This window comes from Neolamprologus brichardi, chromosome 6 (assembly GCF_056152115.1).
Source record: "Neolamprologus brichardi isolate AB-2024 chromosome 6, ASM5615211v1, whole genome shotgun sequence".
Taxonomy (NCBI): Eukaryota; Metazoa; Chordata; class Actinopteri; order Cichliformes; family Cichlidae; genus Neolamprologus; species Neolamprologus brichardi.
The window spans coordinates 26,489,324-26,498,130 of NC_142109.1; positions in this window are offsets into that span (position 1 = coordinate 26,489,324).

Genomic DNA, 8,807 nt, shown 5'->3' on the forward strand with positions numbered 1-8,807 from the left:
TTTCTTGTCAGCCTAAAACACAATGAAAACCGTTTGTAAAGTAAGAAGACGGTAAAATAAATAAAACATCAGCTCCAGTCATTTGAATGCATGTTTACAGGTTTGTGGGACATTTTTGCAGTGAAGCATCTTTTTGCTCATCCCATTTGTGATGTTCAGAGCTACCCTTAAAGGCAAAAAGACTTAAAAACTAATCATCTATCACACTTTCTGCAATAAGTGCCCTTCTGATTAGCTGCTAGCTATCTAGTATGTAACATATGTTAGTACTTTACCAAATCAAGTAGTGAAAAGCAAGTACATTTACTCAATTGCTCAAGTACTTGAGGAGTCTCCAAATACTTATTCACAGTTGCAGAAGTCCTTATTTATCTTATACTTGATTTTGGTGTAGCCCCACAGTTCATTCTTTGTCTGAAGCTCGTTTGGCTCCTCTACTATAACTAAGCCTTCTTCTGATTGGCTATCCCTTACACACAGAAGGGTTGAACAGTCACAGATGTGTGTCCAAGATGCCCATATAAAGGACATTTCCTCATAAAGACATCATACATAGGTTGAACACTCTAGCCTGAGCTTTTGTCAGATACCAAATCACCGTGAGTGGTGTACACCAAATGTTTGTTATGTATATTGCTTATTTATTAGGTTTTTTTCATATTTGTTAGTCTCATATGTTTCGAATCATCAAAAAAAATTAATATTAGACAAAAATGGTCAAAATAAAAGTAAAATTAGTTTTTAAATGATGTTTTCATTTACTAGAGGAAAAAAGCAATCCAAACCTACTTGATCCAGTGTTAAAAAAGACACCGGTTTGTGATGTTAAACCCCAGTGTGGCTGAATTAAAATAATTCAGAGAAGAAGAATCGGCCAAAATTTCTCCACGATGATGCCAAAGACTCATTGCCAGTTATTTAAAATATTTGATTGCAGTTTTTGCTGCCAAGTATAGCAGAACCAATTATTACTTTTCATGTAAGTCCAGGTAGGTTTGGATATATTTTTTCCCTTACTATTTTCCCCCTTAATATATTAAGTCTGGTTATTTTCATTAATTCATATTAACATTCATTTGATATCAGAAACATTTTAGTGTGACAAAGATGCACAAAAAAGGAAATCAGGAAAGGGCAAAGAGTTTTTCACAACACTATATAACAAAAACTAAGAAGAAGCATAACTGATTTTCTGATCAAGTGCCACAACAGGAGAGCAATGACGAGATCATTCTGCACAAAAAACTTTTACTTCATTTTTGGCATGTTTCTGTACATTTTTTTAAATAAGTAAAAATCAGAAACACTACTACCACTACTTTTTCACAAGTTCTATTTTGAATATGAGAATACGTCTTTTACCTAAAATAAAAAAATAAATAAATCTTTTCTCGTATTTGTACAGACTTGACAGAAACACAACCCACCTCTCCAGGTCTTCAGTTTTTCTTGGCATTGTGGTCTGCATGTGTGCGTGTATGTGCAGCTCAAATTTCATGTCTTGACTCTTGTGAGACAGCACATATGTAAGACAATGATAGACACAGTTATTACCAGCTCAGTTTTCAGCTCGATGCTGCTTTGAAATTCACTCTAAATTCAGCTTGAATCAACTAATCTTGGATTAACACAAGGCGGCATCTGTTTGGGAAGGAAAATGAATATTTACGGGAGATTTTTTTAAAGCCCGACTGCTGCCTTGTTTAAATATCCGCTTGCTGTGGTTGCAGGAAGCATACAAATGAAAAAGTATGAAACAGTCTTGAGAGGGCCCCCTTAGTCTTTGCAAAGAATAGGGTTCAGATCTTGTAAGGCTGCGAGCGCTCTGCTGTTATTTGATGTCTTCGTGCTAATGTTTGGTTTGGCTTCGTGACATCGGTGCAACTGCAACTAGAACACCAGCATTCAAGCACTCTTGCTGGCAATCATCTACCCCGCTGAAGTGTCCTTGAGGAAAAAAAGTAAATTCCTGCCAGCTGCTCTGCATCTGATCCTTCAGGAAGTTGCTTTATTGCTTTCAGTGAAATAAACAGATCTCTTCTAGGTCTTTCACTTTTGTGATCCTGTCAAGAGAAATCTGAAATACATCCTTGAAAAGAAAAACATGTGAAATAACTTTTTTTTTTCATAAAATACTGGCTAAGTTTCGTTGGTGGGGTCTCTGATCGTATTCACATGAAGGAATAAGTTGGGAGAATAGTTTTGGTTAATCTTCTGCTCATAACTCACAAGGGATGCCAAATAAAGAGGTTTCTTTGCTTTGGTAAAACTTGGAAAACAACATTGTGAAATTTGAGGTTAAATTCCTGCACGCCAAAGTAAAAGGAGTGAAGAATTAAGAATATCACAGTGAGATATTTGGTAAATGTTTATACGAGCTCCCTCTTTTCATGTAACCTCAACTTATAAAGTCTGTAATAGGAAAACAGCATTGCTTATTTTCTATTCTTTCTTCAAATGTAAAGTCTTATGCTCATTACCTAACACTTTTCAGCGTATAGCTGCCCATGTTAAAATGTAAACCATGTGCCGTGCATGGCTTCCAGCTGCAAATAGTTTACTTAAGGGGTCCTAGTCCTCCAAACAGAACACTGACAAGTGCTCTTCACATTTCTCATAAAACTCTGGAGAGTCAAGTAACAAGAGAGGAAAGATAAGGCTTTTTGCCTTAAATCCAGGAAGAGGTCTATGGAGAGGGACTTGGTGGTGACAGTTGAAGCCTTCAAACGTGATGCCAGCTTGGTTTCACGAATGCAGAAGCTGGATGTTTGTATGAAACAGATGACAAATAATGAAAACAGCTTAGTGGAAGTGCGCTACATGTGCCCATGTGTCTTGGTATTAGAGCTGCGTGTGCAATATGTCGAGAAGTGAGGCTTACTTTCTTCTGTGACCTGCATGAAACGATATCTTCACCTCAAACGTAAAGCTCAGGCAACGTGCGTCCACCAGATGTAGCCATATATCACCCTGCAGTGTCAACTTGACTTTATGACCCTGTAATTTATGATATATATTTTCATATCCAAGGGCTAACTTCATTCCTTTCTTAGTTTTTTTTTACTACCTCAGTCGTCTTCCTCCCATTGAACTGTTGCAGTAATTAAGTTCTGGTAATGTTTGGTACTTGCGTGTGTTTGTCGGAACGTGCACAGTCACAGTTCAGGGGTTCTTTTAGTTTTCATATTAACACATGCAGCATCAAGTTTTAAATTATTCAGTGTTTGCGCTACCAGGATTCAGGCTTTTATTAAAATAACAAGTCTTTCCTTTATCCATTAGGGGTCACGCTAGTGAACCCTGAAGGCAAAATACATTTGTTAAAAATGGTTTTATTTTGGTGAGTGAGTAAATATAAATATTAATGTCATTAAATAACTTTTGCCGCTTTGCACGCATAGATTGCTGTGAATGGGCAAACTTCAATCAGGCATGTTTTGGCCAAAACTCTGAGCAGCAAGTTCGGAGACAGTGGCAGGGACAAGATGAAACACATCAACCTAAAAAAGCTGCCTCTGCCTGCATCTCTTCATGTGTTTACCATACAGGTTTTATAGAGTTTGGCTTCATGTTTTTCCTCTGTCAGCTCTCTCTTATCATCTTCAGATGTCCTCCCACTCAGCCCCAGTAATCCTGACAGCTGACTGTTACCTCTCTCTCTCTCTCCAAACGTTATCAGTTTCAAGGACAGTGAAAATTGGGTCTCTGAAGTAAAACTGTTCAATGTCTTAGTCATTCTCTGTGTGCTGCACACAATTACCCCTCTCAGCTATATAGCTCTATCATCAGTTTGCTCAATTACAACAGCTGATTCTGTGTTGTGCCACTTCACCTCTGTCGGACCATTTTCAGAGAATGGATTTTGTGGCTTGATTCCAAGTTGATGAGGGTGATGAACAAGAGGCAGGGCAGTATCTAGCTAGAACTTCCCTTTGTTATTCACCATACTCAGTTTCAGTCAGGTCAGTGACAGTTCATCCAGCCCTTATGTTCTGTTAATACTTCAGACGTGCCAATGTAATGGCAGCTGGGTGACAGCAGGAGATGAAAACTCCTTTGTTTAGTGAAAGCTTTAATGTCAGTCTGCATAACGTGTCATCAGATAGAGATAATAAATGAGGATAGCTTGATAAATGGGCCGAATATTAGTTTTTCCTTGCTGAATAATTTCAGCATCGCAACAAATAAGATTAAAAATAAGCATTTATCAGTGTCAGTGATTGTGTGACATGAATTTTGTGCAAGCTAAATGTTTAACATTCATACAGATCTGTGATTTTTTTGTTGTGAATAAAAATGGGGAAACAGTAAATCTGCCAAATTCTCATTTAGTAACACCTCAGAGTTTCACAATTGCTGCACCCGTAATAACGAAAAAAGCAAAGGTGGAAGCGTGAAGGTGGAAATGACAAACATTATGAAAGCCAAAATGAAAGAGACAACTGATTTCTGAAGCTTGAAAATAGGAAAGCAAAGGTCTTTCTGAGGGTTTACCAACAAAAATACCACGACTGACCTTCAATAAATGGAGATCCATCCTTTATCAACAAACTGAGGGTTTTAAGGCTAAACTGCCAAATGAATGGGAGTGCACAAGCACCGACATGCTTTTATTTGGCATCTTTGTCCAGAGTGTTGACTGCTAACATACGATTTATGGACCCCACCGCAGTGAAAAGTCTGATGAAGATAAGGTAAGGATAAACAGTGTGAACGGATTAGGACGAGAGCTAACGCAGATCCAAAGCGATGAACTAATGTCAAAATCTGTCATTATGATTTTTAAGTAATGTCACTGGATTGCAGATGTTCACAAATCAAACCAGTGTAAAGAATTTTGCAGATTTTGTCTTACATTAACAAAGAAAACAACAAAAGCACGAATCTTATTTTCTTTAGGTGACGAAAGAGGTGATTCCTCAGTTTCTTTACCCGACTTCACTTTTTAACCCGGCAGCCATGCAAAGGTATAAACACAGTATGGAATGTGAAGTATTGTGCATGCCCTTAGATGCATAGAGTATTTTAATGGAAGTTGATGTAAGCTTTTCTTTTTAAACCATGTTAATGCCATGTTTATAAAGCCTATAGGTAGTTTTTATGCTATTTAAACCAACTGCATAAATCACAGTGCAGTTTGCTGAATTATTGAAGGGTAAAATTTAAGTGTTGTTATCTGAAATGCTGACACCTTTGACTTGGAGCAGATGGATCTTGCATGCGGCAGTGTAGGTTGGATTTGTCAGCAGAAGGCTAAGAGACACTACTGGACACACAGGAAGCCCACTCAGAATGCTCTCCGCAAAGCTAATTAATGAAACATTTTGTATACCCAGTAAAGTAATGCAAATAAAAGCATTTTTAAAATGCCATCACATTAGTTTTCCTATCCCGTCACTCTTCTTTCTTTCCACGGGCTTAATATGTGTGCTGCGATATTTTGGAGCTCGGTCTCTGATCACAGCAGTGCTGTGCAGGATCAAAGACAGAGTGATTAAGGTGTGTAATAAGGTGAGATTAATTGTGAGTTTTATGCCCCAGAGTTTGTTCAGATTGTGCTGTCACAGAGTAAAATTCAAAGCTATTGCACATTTCCCTGTATGTGTCTGTTTCTGTCTGGGCATGTTCATTTTACCCTGCACCTGGGAACAGAACTGTTGACTCTGTCATCTCAATTAATTCTGCAAATGATCCTGTAGATATCACTGCCAGTACTTGCACAAGGTGTGACTGAGCAGGGATTTCTTTACATTTTTATGTCTGTAAGCTGCTTAATTCTCTTCTCACATCAAAATTATTAATATTCTTGTGATAAATTAATATGGTTTTATTACCTGACCTGCTATGATGCCGGGTATCAGCTTGAAAAACCTCTCTTTGTCCATCCCTGTACTATCTTTGAATCCATCCTAAGAGACATCCTGACTTCTCATATCCAAAAAAGGTATATGTAATTTTTAGTCTAAGTCAGACTTAAGGAGTTGTTCCTGGTTTAAAAATAAGTGTGCCGTGCTTATCTTGAACCGATTACTTGTTACGCTGTCAGTTACATGCTACATTTTGTTTTCCTGCTGAGATGAGACAGTCCCACAGCAGTTTGTGCATCTCCATGTCAATCCCAACATCCCCCACAGCTCCAGCTCTGGTGTCTCTGAACCAGTACATGACAAGCTGCTCCGTCATTGTGACTGCCAGCAGAAGCCCAGCCAAACCTCTGAAGGCTCTTAATCAGAATCTGAAAAACTCATGCCAAGCATCATGTTTGACAGAGGAGACAAGGAGCCCGCTCTAAAAACTCAGAAAAACATATGCTCTCAGTCCTTGATGAAGGCAATGAGCCATGAAGGAACTACATGGGGGCACAGTAGAGGCTTTGACCTCTAAAATTATATCCTTTGCATGTTTCTATTCAATTTCCAAGAAAAAGAAAAACATAAATATGTAAAGTCTCGTACATAAAGGTCATGTACATTTATTTAGGTTGTAAAATGCACATTAATTAAACTACCAGAAGAAAAAAGACTATATATACACCCATCAGGCATAACATTATGACCACTGATGGGTGAATAACACTGATTATCTCTTCATCATGGCACCTGTTAATGGGTGGGTTATATTAGGGATCAAGTCGACGTTTTTTTTCTTCTCAAAGCTGATGCATTAAAAGCAGGAAAAAATTGTCAAGTGTAAGGATTTGAATGAGTCTGAAAAGGGCCACTCAGTGTTAGACAGGTGGTCATAATCTTATGCCTGATCTGTGCATGTTCTTAGCACAATGGTGCAAACGTTGCCTCAGAGCCGGAAGGTTCCTGATTCAAATCCCAGTTGGGATTCTCCGAGCATGCTCTCCGTGTGCCTGAAGGTTGACTCCGGCTTCCTCCTAAAAACAGGCATTTTAGGAGGAAGAAACTGGTGATTCAAAGTTAGGGTCGAGTTAAAAATACGTGCTTTTGTTTTATATTATAATGCAATATAACATATGGGTAAAAAGACGGGTTGTCTAAAGGGCTTTGAGTGGTTGATAAGAAAGAAAATGCTACCTAATTAAGCGCAGCAGTAGGCGTTAATAGTTTAAGATGCTATAATAAAGCAAAACCATAGCTGTGAGAACACGTTTCATGTGGGGGTGTTGTGAGGATGATACAATATGTGTGACTTTAGGATGACACCCTCAGCGCCATATGAAAAATATCAGAATAAATACGTTGAAAAATACAGTTCATGTAAATTTAAAGCTCATATGTGTCTGTGAAGGGAAAACCATGTAAGAAAACATATTAAAGGTTGCACAGACATATTGTAGCTGGACACCATATAAAAGGCAGATTTCCACAAATGCTGATAAAACAGTTACCAAATAAGCTGTTATTTAATATGGATACTGATCAGAAGACAACATATATAGGCAAAGTAAACGCACACTGCACAACAACGGTTATAACTTATGAAAGGCAGTTTCATTGAGTATATATATATATTTATATTTTATACAATTATTATTTGTACAATTTTAAAGAGCTTGAAAGTCAGTATTTGGTATGACCGCCATTATTCTTTAACACAGTCTGAACTCTCTTAGGCAAACTTGTAATTTTTTAAAGTAGTCTTCAGGAATTGTTCTACAGGCTTCTTGAATGGTATTTCAAAGCTCTTCTTGAATTTTGGCTTCCTTTGGTTCCATGCTGTGTCAAGATGATCCCACACTGCTTCAGTAACGTTGAGGTCTGGGGAGGCCAATCCATAACTAATGGTTTCACTGTGTGGTTTTATATTAATTTATGCTTTTTATGCATTGTGAATGCATTTGGAATTATTTTCACGCTGAAACATGAATCTGTTGCCAAACAGGTGATATAATATGGTAGATTAAAATCTATCTATTCATAGTTCCAGAGTTCTTTTCACAAGATCCCCAACATCACTGGATGAAATACAGCACCAAACCATTTCAGAGCCGCCGGTGTGTTTTACAGATGGCTGCAGACAGTCACTGTCCGTGATAGGCTGCTATTAACAAAGTGCCTAAAGACACAATTTAAAATTGCTCCTTTCCTAAGCTGTCTGTATGTGTAGACACAACACATCCATTTAGTTAGATGCCTTTTTATGTTTGAATGAGTCGTAAGTGAGTTGCTTAACAAAAAAAACAAAAACAAAACTTTGTAATGCTCAGGTACAAGGAGCAGACTGTGTGATGTATTCTTAAAAGGGAGGACAGCATATGTCAAAGGGAAAGTATAGATGGCTTTATTAAAAAGACAAGGTTGTTTGAATACATAAGGAGGATTTGTCTTATCATAACCTAACCTCTCAGTACCTCACTCACAGTTCAATGTTACTGTAGCTGTGGTGCATACAAGCTGGCATGCAATGGCCTTTTGACAACAATGAGTTCCCCTGAAACCAGTTCAGACCTGCCTTTTAAGTCAGCCAGCTCCAATCCAATCTCATGTCAGTATAATACAACAGTGACACCCTTGTCTGCTGTGTCTTCTGGTCTAAAAATGAGTTAAAGCACAACCCATGTCCAAAAAACCCCCTTTAAAAGACCTTCAGAAATCACGGAACCACTTAAACAATAGTCTTTTTTAAAGCAAATTATAAATAAATGAGGAATGCTTCAAGACTTTTGCGAGTACTGTGTGTTTATAAATGCATTGATCAGTGATTATTATTTACAGGTAGCTAATAATATGCTTAATAACAGAAATGGATTGCTGTATCAAACCATTAAAAAGTGGACATACTGAATGCTTTCAAAAGCGCACTTCTACTTTGGATTCATAGTGATTAAAATGTTATTA